Source organism: Alosa sapidissima, chromosome 15, assembly GCF_018492685.1.
Source record: "Alosa sapidissima isolate fAloSap1 chromosome 15, fAloSap1.pri, whole genome shotgun sequence".
Taxonomy (NCBI): Eukaryota; Metazoa; Chordata; class Actinopteri; order Clupeiformes; family Clupeidae; genus Alosa; species Alosa sapidissima.
This window is the reverse complement of record NC_055971.1, coordinates 10,577,869-10,592,170: the sequence shown is the minus strand read 5'-3', so window position 1 is coordinate 10,592,170 and position 14,302 is coordinate 10,577,869. Positions and strand designations below refer to the sequence as shown.

Below are 14,302 nucleotides of genomic sequence, written 5' to 3'. Positions count from 1 at the left end.
GAATTCCCTGGGGAGGTAGAAGGGTCGGCACTTAATAATCATAAACTCCGCCAGTGGAGAGCAGTGTCTGTGTACTACCGTAGCGTACCGTACCGTACCGTAACAGAGCTATGCAGGGATTTCTAATAATGCTTTACTGTCACAGACAGTCATTGTTAATAAGCATGGCAGTGTCTCTGCCTGGACTAAGCCTTTGATGCAAATGCAGGGCCCTCCCTATGCAGATGCTTTTCTTAGATAAATGAGCAGAGATGAGGTCAGAAAGATGCAGATGAGGCTTCATTTACAATTCAAATGCTCATGCCGAGAGTTTGCTGCCAGCAACAAATGAGAAAAGACAAACAAACAGGGTCCATCAAAGGCTACGGAGTTCTCCTGACTGAGCGGTGAATGAATGTTGTTTACAATTGCAAAGTCATTGCTCCGAGTTAATACTATCTGCAAGGTTGACCAGTATTAAATATTAAACTGTAAATTGTGTTTCTGGACAGTCTTCAGTTCAGTCACATTTGCGAAGTAGCGACAAGCAACATTGTGCAACAAATTTAAACTGATGGGCAATTCCATGGAAAATTACGTTTTTTGTAACATCCATAACGCCAATAAAATGTGATGGTATGGTATGATGTGAATTTTGTGAAATTTGTGAAATGTGAAATTTGCTATTTTTGGCTGAAGAATGTACATGAGAAAAAATGCACAAAAAAAAGGAATGTTATCATTCACATCATACAAATGCCAAGGCATTTCACTGGCGTTATAGATGTGACAAAAAGTCAATTTTCCGTAGAATTGCCCTGATGTAAACTTTGGAGGCAAAGAACGGGGAGCGGTGAGTCAGTTGCCGGATGTCTGACTGTGGGTATGAGACTCTGTTTATTGGCTAAATTCTAGTGAAATGAAGTTAATCTTAAGAGCTCAGCTGGATGTAGGGGGAGTAATACTGATGTGTAACTAAGAATACCTTTAACTCTCTTCATCTGGTGAGAAAAGGCAGATTGTGAAGTCTCTTCAACCTAATACTGTAGGTTTCCAAATCACATCTGCATCATAGGATATACAAACATAATGGAGTTTCACAGCTCTGAAACATTAGCCTGGTTTCACCAGACTCACTACTTTGTTTGATTTCGTGAAGAGAGTCTGGGTACTCACAATTGGGAAATGTTTCCAACTCTAGCATCGTAATGGGCATAGACATTCTGTTAACTTTGAAATCATTGGACCAGCATAATGAATCACATTGATAAGGGATTCCTTTACTTTCTACTTCACCTAAACTGATAATATCCTGTTGTCTAAAGGGGAAACATTGCTATTACCGTTAACCACAGCCACAATTGATTTTGAACCTAACGTCATCCCCTCTCATCGCTGACTGGTCCTCCATCCTGTTGGCTAAAGGGGAAACATAAATGCATTGAGACCAGACTAGTATCTCAGTGAAATAAAAATTAGCGGCAGGGCCATACTACTGAAATGTTATAAACAGTTAAAAAAAAAAAAAAGAAAAGAAAAAAAAAAACAATCTGAGGCACACAAACAGATCAGGTTCAAGAAGATGGCCTCTGTTGGCATTTGGTTGATTCAGAGGGAGTTTGTATTATAATTTAAGTAGTGGTCTAGTGAACATAGAAGGCTAAATCCTTTATGAGTCAGAAATGTCAATGACTGCAATAGATTCAAATGACAAAAAATAGATTAAAGTCACCCACACTACTCTTTAGATACTTTTCTAAATTAGGTATTTTAAAGGTTATTAAAGGGTAAAGAGACAGATATACATGACTGTACTGTATCAAATACTGTATGTGGCAATTCTCTCGACACAAATATATAAATACAGTAGGCCCATTTCATTGTCATAAAGGTCATGCCTATTTTTTCTCCTCTATTCCAGTGTTTCTCAAAGTGTGGTCCGGGGACCACTGGTGGTCCGCAAGCTATCCAAAGTGGTCCGCGAGCAGACGTGGTAAAATATAATATAGATGACTTGTTTACAATATTGAACCAACTTGAATGTAAATCCAAACAGTTCTGTAACACTGTCTATGTAAGATATGCCAGTTTAAATCATATGAATCCTCTGACACAATAAGCAAAGTGCAAAGACAATAAGCAAGGTGGTTCAGTGAGTAGGCCTATTGTGTAGGCTAATATACTGTTGAAGTAGGTCTAATCTTTTTTTTTTTAGCTAGGTGGTCCATCCGTTTGTTTTTTATTGGTTAGGTGGTCCTTTGTCTGAAAAAGTTTGAGAAACACTGCTCTATTCCATCTCAACCTTATGACAGTAAAGAAACACTTACTGTACATGTTCCACCATCTGTTCTCAGGTGCTTCAGAGTGGCTTTACTGACAGCTAGCTCTCCAGGGCCACAGCTTATGTAAAGCTGTGATGCGTTTGAAACCTGTGTGCCACGGGCGCACATGTACACGTACACACACACACACGCACGCACGCACGCACAAATACACACATATGTACACACACAAATACCCCGACACACACACACACACACGCACCCACCCATCCACACACACACACACACAAATACACATATGAACACACACACAAACACACCCACTGACCCACCCACTCACACCCACACACACATACACAAACACCCATGCACACAGATATAACTGCCCCAGTTCTATGTCTAGACCTGTCTCCACTGCCTAGGCCTACTACTGAACAGAGTACTGTAAGTGTGACACAGTGTCGAAGTCACTAAATGAGCTCTGGCTGTTATTCCTGTTCATATGCATACAATGACCATGTGCGGCCAGGCGTTAAACAGCACATCAACACAGGCATAACGGGTCAGAGACGGCGGAATCTATTATCTTCTTTCCTGGATTTGAAATGCAATGTTATGCAGCGTGTTTATCTGCAACCACTGTGCCATCACACCTATTTTCTTCTCACACATATACACACATACATTTCTCTCTCTCTCTCTCTCAAATTCAAATTCAAATTCAAAGGAGCTTTTGGATACAGTGTTGCCAAAGCCAGTGTTACAGATAACACAGTAGAATAACAAAAGAAAGAAAATAGACATACAGCAATGCGGGTATAACATGTGAACATAGAATAAATAATAGCATTTGACTGTGTGTGTGTGTGTGTGTTTGTGTGTTTGTGTGTAGGTCTGTGTACACATATATACATGTACACACATACAGTACATAAACATACATACACACACATCTGTGCACAGGAACATGTATGTGTCTGTTAACACAGAGACAGTTTTTTTTTTTTTTTGTAACAAACGTAAATAGCAAGAGTAATAATAGGATGGTGTGTGTGTGTGTGTCTTTTCTGTATTGGTAAAGCCAATGGGAAACGGCCTAATTCTGCCCTACATGCATTATTGGGTGTTTTAGATTGAACTTTAAGTATTGTACGGCAGAATTCTGCATGTAGGGCTTCGGTTGGATGCTTGTCCCACTTCGTGTAGTTGTGCATACTGAGTGGACCCCAAACCTCACTTCCATATAGCGCAATAGGCTGGATTATACTGTCAAATATTTTGCACCAGATTGTAGTTGGGAAATAAATGTTTATTTTGTGAAATTTTCTTTTATGGCGTAGAGTGCCCTGCGGGCTTTTGCTTTTAGTGCATTCACTGCCATGCTGAAACTCCCTGATGCAGTAATGATTAGACCAAGGTAGGTATACTGCATTGTGTGTTCACCTGTTTTTTTTTTTGAAAAATCATAATTTTGGTCTTTGTTGGGTTTACTGCCAGGGCCCAGGACTGATAGTACTGCTCTAGCAGATCAAGGAGCTGCTGTAAGCCCTGTTCTGAGGATGACAGGAGCACCAGGTCATCGGCAAAGAGCAGGAATTTGACCTCTGTTTCTTGAAGTCCTCTTGAGTCCAGGGGCTGTAGACTGTTCCAACTGCACCGCTAATTCGTTTATTTAAATATTGAACAATGTTGGGCTCAGACCACAGCCCTGTCTCACACCTCTATTTTGTGTAAAAAAACTCTGTTTTTCTCCAATTTTAATACTGCATTTAGAATTTGAGTACATTGATTTAATTATATCGTATGTTTTACCCCCTACACCACTTTGCAAAAGTTTGTAATATAATCCATCATGCCAAATTGAGTCAAATGCTTTTTTAAAGTTTACAAAACAAGCAAATATCTTTCCATTTCTTTGGTATTTTACATGTTTATTGATTAGGGTGTGTAGGGTGTAAATATGATCTGTTGTACGGTGGTTTTTGAGAAATCCAATTTGTTTTTTACTGAGGGTATTGTGTTCATTAAAGGAGAATTCCGGTGTGATACTGACCTAAAGTGTATTGAAACATGATACCGAGTGTGAACGTATGTCTCATAGCCCATCTCGGCTTGTCCTCTGCACTCCAAAATCTGGCGCTAGTTAGCCGATGCTACCAACAGCTTTTTCAATAGTGGTGCTTCGGCATCGGGCTAGCCATGCAAATAAATCACTGTTTTACACCCATTTACGAGGCTCAATGTATCTCCACACTTCATTGGTAGACTTCCGAGGGCCCTGACATTTAAAACGAGACATTGAGAACTTTGAAAAAGCACTGGTAGTTTACTTACAAGACGATTTATATAGACAGTATCTTCAAAGATACTGTCTGTATAAATCGAAGTTTAGCGTTTGCAGCCATCTTGAATTTAGTCACGATAAGTCGAGCAACGAGTAAGAATGAACAGGTATGATAAGGGATCAGATTCCAAAAATAATTCAGTGGAAATGCATGGATTCCAGTTGCTGCTACTGGAAGAAACTGGAATCCATGCATTTCCACTGAATTATTTTTGGAATCTGATCCCTTATCATACCTGTTCATTCTTACTCGTTGCTCGACTTATCTTAAGGTTTGGATCCTATATGGATAATAAAATGCAACTAAATACCTTCCCCAGATTACTGTTCACACATATACCTCGATAATTATTAGGATCCAATTTGTCTCCACTTTTGTAGATTGGGGAAATAATTCCTTGGTTCCAGGTGTCAGGAAAATAGCCAGAGCTAAGGATGAGGTTAAACAGTTTGAGCAAAGCTTTTTGTAATGTGGGAGTGCTGTATTTTAGCATCTCAGCTCTGATGCTGTCAGGACCACATGCCTTTTTGGTTTTTAATGATTTCAGCTTTTGTGCCAATTCTTCTGCTGAGATGGGATAGTCAAGAGGGTTTTGGTTGTTTTTGATCAAATTCCAAATTTTGGAGTTTTTCCTTGATGTGATTCATTTTTGGGTTTGATGGTATTTCACTGTACAGATTTTTGAAATAGTCAGTCCACGTTGTTGCATTTTGAATAGGCAGGGCCGACTCTTGTGATTTGGCTGTGCTCAAATTGTTCCACATCTCCCAGAACTGGTTGTTATTGATGGACTCTTCAATTTGGTGTAAAATTTGGTTGGTGTGATTTATTTTTTTCTTTTTGATTGTGCTTTTGAAGGTTTTTAGTGTTTCACAGTATTCAGTTCTAAGGGCTGTGTTTTCAGGCTGATGATGTTTCCGGTTTGACAGTTGTCTCAGCTGTTTTCTGATGCTCTGGCATTCAGAGTCAAACCAGGCGTGATCTTGTTTTTTTGTTTTCTTTTTAGTTTTCCTTAGTAGCTCAGCCTTTTGCGCTGACTTTTGGAAAATTAAGTTCAGCTCATTCACAGCCATATTTATGCCCTTTGTATTATTAGTGAACTGTTTGTTAGTGAAATTAGTAATGTCCTCAACCAATTCAGGTGAGTTTATTGCTTGTGCGAATTTTTCAGAGCTATTAGGAGTCCATCTGTAGGTCAAATTAAGTTTAAACAGCTTATTGGGCTCCGTGTTTGTGTTTGTGGGTTTTCCATTCATTTTAAGAAACACATTAATTAATTTGAGTTTGCTGCCTGACAGTGAATGCATTGAAGGAGGAGGGGTCCATGTCAGTGACTGCATAGTCAACTACACTACTTCCAAGAGATGAACAACATGTAAACCTCCCTAAAGAGTCTCCTTTTATCCTGCCATTAAGTATGTACAGGCCTAGGGCTTGACAGAGGTGCACTAATTCTTTACCACTTTTGTTTACAGCATAATCCAAGTTGTTTCTCTGGGTGAGGTTTGGTGTGATGTATGGGGTATGTCTACCAAACACATGACTATTGCCTTGTGGATCAGCCTGGTCAGGCTCATATCCTGTTCTTGCGTTAAAATCTCCACACAATAGCACATTTCCCTGGGCCTGGAAATTGCTTGCTTCTGTTTGTATTGTGTGAATGAGCTCTTCATCAAAATAAGGGGAGTCTGCTGGGGGGGCATATACTGCGCATAGATATATGTTTTGTTTTGATATGCCAATCTTATTATCAACTTTTATCCAGCAGTGGGTTTTTCCTGTTGTGATAACAGAAATGTGTTTGGCAAGAGTTTCCCTAAACCACACCAAAAGTCCTCCTGAGGCGCGGCCACGTCTCACTGTTTTTACTTTGTGGGAGGGTATCAATATTTCCCCAAAACCTGAGGGACAACCAGTGGGTGTGTCTCTATCACACCATGTTTCAGTCAGGATGAGAATATCAACATTTGTAATACACTCTAGGAATTCAGGGCCCCTACTTTTCAGTCCAAAGGCTGAGGAGTAGAGGCCCTGGATGTTCCAGCAGCTAACAACAAATGAGCACATTTTAAATCATCTGATTGGACCATTATGAAACAGATATGTAAGCAACAATAACAAACAGGAATGATTTACATCAGTGGACTTTTTTTTTTTTTTTCAACAAATTGTGGATTCTTTGTGGTTACTGGGCACAACCCAGTAGCCTACTACAGAGAGTGTGTGGCTACTTTAGGAACGTTGGTTGGGTAGGAGAGTGTGTGGCTACTGCCGCAGCGTAACTTTTAGATATTACCTGTGGCTGTTGCCTCTTGTATGGTGGTGCAGCTTGATTTGATTCAAATCAATTCATTCTGCTCTTTGAGTTGAGCATGGTGGTGGAGTGTGATGGCTCTGGTGGGGAGTGATATGTGTAGGCGCTGCGGGGTATGGTGGCCTGGGCACTGTTTTGCCTTCTTGTGAAGTGGGGGGGTGGGGGTGGGGCCTGGGAGGTGGCACAAAGCTGGTTGAGGAGGGGTTACGGCCTAGGGCAGCATCTTTAAGGGTCTTTGCAAAAGACCTCACACCTTGTTGATGGAGATGGATTCCGTCGTACATGTCGCGGAGGCTGATGGTGGGGTTATGTGCCAGGTGTACATTGGGCAGTGTGGCACATCTCCTGCTGATTTCGGCGTTGATCCCATTGATGACATGTGGGGTGGTGTCACGGCGTGGCAGCAACGTTGAAATCACAATGTGTGACGCGGGGAACTCCCTGCTTGCCTTTTCTGCCACTTTCATGAGAGCTTCAGTTGTGGCAGCTCCGAGAGTATGGAGGTCATTTGTACCGGTGTGTATGATGATGCACTGTGGATTTCCAAGGGCATCCTTTCTCAGGAGCTGCTGGGCGTGTTCTGTGGTGCTGCAGGGCCTAACTGTCACCTTGTGCTTCGGGAAAAGCCTTTGCAGGTCCAGCAACCGCCTGTTGGAGTCCATCAGGATTGCGATGTGCTGGCTCTTTTTTTCTTGATCTGGACCCGGGTCTGGAGTTGGAGATGGTAAAGGTAGGGGGGGGGGGGGGTTTGACAGAGCGGGGTGCTGTAGGGGGTTGTGGGGGAGGAGGGGAATTACCAGGCGGGTGCAGGGGAGGGGGCTGAAAGATATTTAATAGTTGATCTTGCAGTTCTTGTAGCTGTTTTGTAATGGCTCTCTCCCTGCTTGAATTGTCCTCTTTCATTTTAGCCATCTGTGCACGGAGGCTGTAGTTTTCCTCTTGCACGCTCTTAAGGGTTTCCCTGAGCTCAGTGATGGCGTTCATGTTCGCGCTCTTCAAATGCTGGATCTCCTCTCTTAGTTGTTAAACAGAGCTGCAGTCTCCTGTTTTTGTACGCATCAGTTCTTTAAACTCTGTATAATCCATTTCTAGTAAAGCTAGGCTTTCTGCTATTTGCCTGTTATTTGGTAGTGATGGAGGTGTAGTAATATGTAGAGTCCAACGGTTTGGTAGCATCACTTTTGTTTTCTTTTTCCACTTTACATTTTAGAGACGGGAAAGCTTTCTCGAAGCTAACTGGTGTTCTTCACTCCCTTGTATGAGTACTGTGCCATTAGTGTAGTAGGTAATGGTGAGTATTGGGTCATCAGTGTCCAGGTTTCTATCTTTACACACGGTTAGCCTTCCACCTCTTCCAATGCCCTCTTTTTGAAACAGGTTTAAAATGGGAGCAAATTTCCAAGATGGTATCATTGTGGTATGGAAGATAAGGTTACTGATGGTCTTTCTGTTGTTGATTCTGGTAAAGTCTGCATAAAGTTCGTGTGGATTATCTTGTAACATTTTTTCCTTATATTTCTTCTTAGCTTTAGCTTTAGTTATCTCTCTTTCTGTGATAACTCTATCTATCGCTTACGTACGCGCACACAGAGGCAAGCACACACAAACACACAAACATGTTATCAACAAGCCTTGAATCCATGTGGGAGAATACTGTGCACTCCCATGCTTTCTCTCTTTCTTTCTCTCTGCGTTATCTCTGTGTTTTTTCTATCTCTGGCTCCATATTATTATTCTAGAGAGAGGCAGGCTTTGTCTTTCTCCTTTCCCGCTTAAGGGGTTTTGTGTGTAAGCAGGGAAATGGAGGCAAAAACCAAAAAGGGGGGAAAATGCAATTAAATGGGAATTAGCGTGCGATGGAGATTGCGCCAAACAAACGCTGTGTGCTAACGACAACTCAGCAAGAGAAGCGTGTGAGGAGGCATACAGATAAGGGGGCGAGGGGAAACCGCAGCATGCCGTCGTCTCTGCACCTCACCCCTGACGCTGGCCACGTTGAGCTGCCGCCGAGAGATGGGCTTGGATAAAAGGGGGACGCTGGACAGCACTCAGGCCCACAGCGGCTATCGCTCCTCCTCGATCCTCCCTCCAGAGACTGATTAAATGGATAAATGAAAGGGGGGGAAATTGCTCATTAAGTTTGGCGCCCTAATAGGTGACTGTGCTCGGACTGAGAATGGAGACTATCGCTTAACTGACAAATGAGAATTCTGGAAAGCAATCACCAGAGGTGCTTCCTCTGCCTTGACTTGTTTTTCTTTTTGGGTCCTAAAACAATAAAGCATTATTTCCGCTTAGCAAGCAACAGTGCAATGAAATGTGCTTCTGACTCCTGCTGGTGTAAGTGGCTTTGTATAAAAGCATCAGCTCAGTGACACAATGCCATGTAAATAGGTTTCTTTTTGCCTTGTTTTGCTTTGCAAATGGGTCCTTACGCAACCAATCTCAGCTGGATGTTCTAAAGAATGACACCCGAAACGAAGCCCAACCAGAGGCATTTCCTCTTGTCTCTCATGCCGCTCCTCATTCAGTTAGCTTTGGTTATATAACGCTCTAAATTTAGGCACATCGGGCTACATTACAATACAGCGAAGGAGTGAGAAGACAAGTGTGCAGTGAACATCGCATTCTTATTACAGGAACATTTCCCTAAGCGCGTTTGCTATGGCACACTACATTAGCGGTTTCATTAGTCGTGCAGGCTCACAGCACAGCCTGGCATATGGGCCCAAAAAGGATGGTGAAGTGGAGATAGTGGTAGGGAGACAAAGAGAGAGAGAGAGAGAGAGAGAGGGAGAGAGAGAGAGAGAGAGGGGGAATAAAAGAGAGGCAGAGGTGACTATGACCGTGAGTTTGTACTGTCTCTGCGGGTGCTGCTGTCTTACTGACAGCTCTTTGAACAGCTTCATTAGGAGAGGGTACATGCCCAGGGCAGAGATTGGAAGACAGGGAGAGGGAGAGAGAGAGAGAGAGAGAGAGAGAGAAACAGGCTGAACAGGAGGAGCACACAGGCATGCCTGGCATCATCCTGGCACACCCTGTTCCATCCCAGAGCTGTGGTGCCAGTAACAGAGAGCCTGAAGCGCCTCTCTGCCAATGATCTTCTGGGAGCAACCACAACCGCTCGCCTCTCCAGCACGGCCTGCTAACTCCTCCGCTGTCCATCTCGTCCCTGGTGGACGCACTCCTCCGCTGTCCATCTCGTCCCTGGTGGACGCACTCCTCCGCTACCGCCACTCTCTCCGACGCAAATCACAAACCCGCCAGCCGCTCTCCTCTCAGATAGCTCCTCCGGGACACGTCCTTGGACGGCTTATCTGAGTAATCAGGTGATTAGGCATTGGCACTAATTAAAAGTAATTAACTGAATAAGCAGAGCAGTTGAAACGCATGTATGGTCCAGCAGCACTAAAGCTGGTGGCGGCGCTGTGGGAGAGTGTGTGAGTGTCGGAAGGAGGGAGGGTGGCTGTCGCATTCCGCAGACACTTCATTTAACACCAGAGGAGGCCTCCATCACTGCACTAATCCCCCACTATCTACAGCGGCTGCAGCTGCCCATCATAACAACACAGACACAGAGAAAGAGAGACAGAGAGAGAGAAAGGGGGGGCAATATACGCATGGTTACCTACAGCACACACACATACAAATACTGTGTAAACACATATGAACACATAATGAATGACACACATACACACACATTCATTACCATTAATTAAAGGTCTGTTGGGAAGACAGCTGGCAAAATCCCATTTTGCTCGTGATGACAGGTTTGATGAGAATTTCCACCCAGTGACCACAGACTGTACATGTCTGTACATGACTGTACATGTGTGTGCATGAATGTGCATGTTTGTGTATGCACATACTGTACATGCGCATGTGTGTCCTTGTGATGGCATCTTAATGAATGTCATGTCAATGACACATGTTTCAAACTGTTTTTATGAATGTCAAACACACAGGAACAAAGTACCCATCTTTGGGTCACCGCCTCTCAAGGTTGATTGGGTCCATTCACCTCGGGGCTGTTAAGACTGCATTAGGACGCCATTATCAGACACCTGTGTGTGTAGTGTGTACCTGTGTGTAATCACCAGCGGCGGCCAGCGGTGGCCTGGGGAGTGGCTCACCTGCTGGCCTCACTTCAAAGCAGGTGAGCGCTGAGTGACAGCTGAACTTCTTACCATCGAAAAGGTTAATTAGGACAGCGGAATGCCAAGAGCTGCTCTGGCCTCTTCAGAAGTGGCTGTCTGTGCTGGTTTTATATATGGTGAACAGCAATAGGAGAGTGAAGGGGAGGGGGATGCTTAGATCTGCTTATCTGAAGGAATCCACTCAACGCAGCAGCTTTTAATGGATGGCCGCCAGACATCTCTTCAGTAGCGGTTTCCTGCATTCAGGCCTAATTTATGCATGCCTCCAGCACGCCAGGTAAACAGGGATTACAGCAGGCCATTAAGGTCAATCACCTGCAGACTAGAATCTGCATCACACAGAGAGAAAAGAAGGTGGAAAGCAAACTGCCAATAACATGATTTCACTAACTCATATTCACTGGACTTTGTTATTACCATGTTATTATACGGCTCTTCACAATGCAAGTAGAATGCTCCATTGACTTGAATGGGATTTCCGAAAGTTCTAGCGGTCATTATTTCTTGGGAAAGGACCTCTGAAAACAAGAATGACCGCTGTCAATGGCAACGGAGTTTGTGCTTGGAACTTCATTCAAAAGTGAAAGCAGACGGTTGATCAGCTGTGTTCTAAAGAATGTTTGATTCAAGTTCAGCGTGTGTTGCAAACTATTTGTTTCTCAGCAAAAGCCACGACGAAACGGTAACAAATAAGTGTAAAGAGACATATCATGGAGTTTATTTTTTCGTTTTGGCAAGTAGCCGTATAATAAGCGGAATAATGTATAGAATGCCGGTCATCATGGGAAAATAAGTCCCTTCAGGGCGAAACAAGACCGGTTCGCCCTATCGGGACTTATTTTCCCCATAATGACCGGCGTTCTATACATTATCCCTTACTTATAATACAATGCTATTAGCTAACCTTGTGATAAATGTAATAGCTTAAATGGCTAAATGTGTAAAACATGTATCAGTCAGTGTGAGAGTCAACAGTTGGTGTCATGTGTCTCGGTAGCATAAGTGTGAGCATAAACCTCCTGCCCTGAGAAATAAGTGTGTGTGGATAATACTGAATAGAGGGGTTCGCAATGAAATTGCCGTCATGAATGAAAGCCTCCATAAACTGCGATATAATAGCGATTCTGGATTGCCATGCCAACACGAGGAGGTGAATCAGATGTCTGCCGACCCTAAGCCCTGCGTTTCAGAGAGAGCCCCAGATTGAAGGGGAGCGTGCATCGGCGTACTGTTCAAAGGCTCTTGCGGTTATTGAAAAAACGCACGCCATGCGCAGCAGGCATCAGGCGTTCCTTGCGGCCGCCTGTCTGGCAACAGATGCAGCTCTATCGTCAGCATTGCCTCGGAAAAGGGGGAAAAACTGACTTGCGTGCTGCTTTCATATTTCACATTTTACAACAGCCGTGTCCCCATTAAACAGGGTCACCAGAGCCAGACTCTACCAGGCCCCAGCAGCACAGCAGAATGGGAGAGAGAGAGAAAGAAAGAAAGAGAGAGAGACAGAGAGAGAAAGAGAGAGAAATTAATGGTGATATTTCCTCGGCTTTAGGCGAGGAAACAAATCAAGCAAGATACCAGACCCCTAGTCGACAAAAGGAATGAGGACAAAAGAGCAAGATGAGTTAAACAAATGCAATAAAACTAAAGATTCTCTGTATATTCTTTTTCCTCTGGTTGGCCACAGAAACATGGAGGATGATTCACAAAGCTCTGATTGCTTATTTAGAGCTGTCAGGAGTGCTTACATCTGCATGATAGTTTTTGCCATCCGTCCCGGTGTGTTGTCCGGAGGAGAAAAGACTTCTCTCGAGGGAAGGCAACCGAAAAACTGCCTCGTCGGAGTAAATAATGGAGTGAATCAGTGGATAACCAGGAGGTGGCTCAGCCTGGGAAACAGCCTGGGTGGCATACAGCTGCCGAGGATCAAAGTGCCACATCTTTGGATATACGCAGAAGCGTCTGTAAGTACAGAGGACAAATAATCAACAATTTTATGCTTGAATAATTTAGCATTCTATTAATTTCTCGTGTTTTATCCTTTCCATTTGTTATCATGAGTCAATTGTAAGTTTTGAGGTGTTCTGCTGGTGCTGTAATAGCATATTATGCTCTCATCACAGATGAATGTGTCTCAGTCCGCAAGTCTCAGCCTGCTTAAGAACTCCAGACTTCATTATCCAGCTATACAAAGCTGTAGGCCACTGCATAAACCAAGATGTCTAAAAATAACTATGTGCTGCTGCACTGGGTTTACTAGTAAGAATATACTGTGAGTGGGTGAGGTAGGCGTGGAGGTGGGGGTGCTCTGCGAGGCATTACCGATACTGCATGAAAGTCTCATTTCATTATGCACACACTGATGACAACACTGATCCACAGACAAATACAGTAGGACCGCAACCCTCATGCACATTACAGTTCTGCAACAACACCTTTATGCTCACTCTCCCACTCTGAGTTACATATGCAGACAATATGCAAACTGCTGACATTTACAAATATTTGTTCAGTGCGTGGGCACGGGTGGAGGTATCTTCAAATGGTGCACATGCTCTGAAATGTACCGTGTAGCTCTACAAGACAACTAGTACTACAAGAGGTGCTGAGAGTAATACTTTCTGAAGTTGTCAACCAATAGCAAACCTTGTGAAAGCACAAGCCTGCGAAACCTCACAAGAGACGTGCCTACACAGGCAAGACCTGCCTTACAGTAATGCTCCCGAGTGTGCCAGTACACACACATACACACACACACACCACATACACACACACACACGCAGAGCTCGATGAGCAGGTAGAAAGAGCACATCAAAGCACAGGAAAGACAAATGAAGCAGAAACAACAAGCACTTTACTTCACTTTACCCAGTTAATATTTAAACAAGGGAATGCTACTCGAGCAAAAAAAAATGTAAGAGAAGTTCCCACAGACAACACTGCTGATCCCTGACAGAAGAGATGAATGCATGTGCAAGGGCTGAGAATACAGTGCTCCATGTGTACAGTGTACAGTGTACGGGACAGGGCCAGACTGCAACGGACAATTAGCTGCAGAGAGGATCATTGGAGCTGACCTTCCCTCCATCCAGGACCTGTACCGGTCCAGGGTCAGGAAAAGGGCAGCAAAAATCTCTACAGACCCCTCACATCCTGGTCACAAACTGTTCAACCTCCTTCCCTCTGGTAGACGATACAGGGCACTGTTTGCCAAAACCAGCCGACACA

At 43.6% G+C, this 14,302-nt stretch overlaps 1 protein-coding gene across 2 annotated transcripts in view; it reads right to left on the bottom strand.

Annotated features, from left to right (window-relative positions):
• Nucleotides 1-14,302, bottom strand: part of pitpnm3 (PITPNM family member 3) — a 93,136-nt gene that overhangs the window by 53,972 nt on the left and 24,862 nt on the right. The window contains exon 1 of one of the 2 annotated variants that reach the window (XM_042063913.1): nt 12,823-12,918. The exons of the other annotated variant lie outside the window; for it this stretch is intronic. The gene's annotated coding sequence lies outside the window, so the exon portion shown is untranslated. Of the gene's footprint in view, nt 1-12,822; nt 12,919-14,302 lie in introns of those variants that run through there. 2 annotated transcript variants of the gene reach the window in all.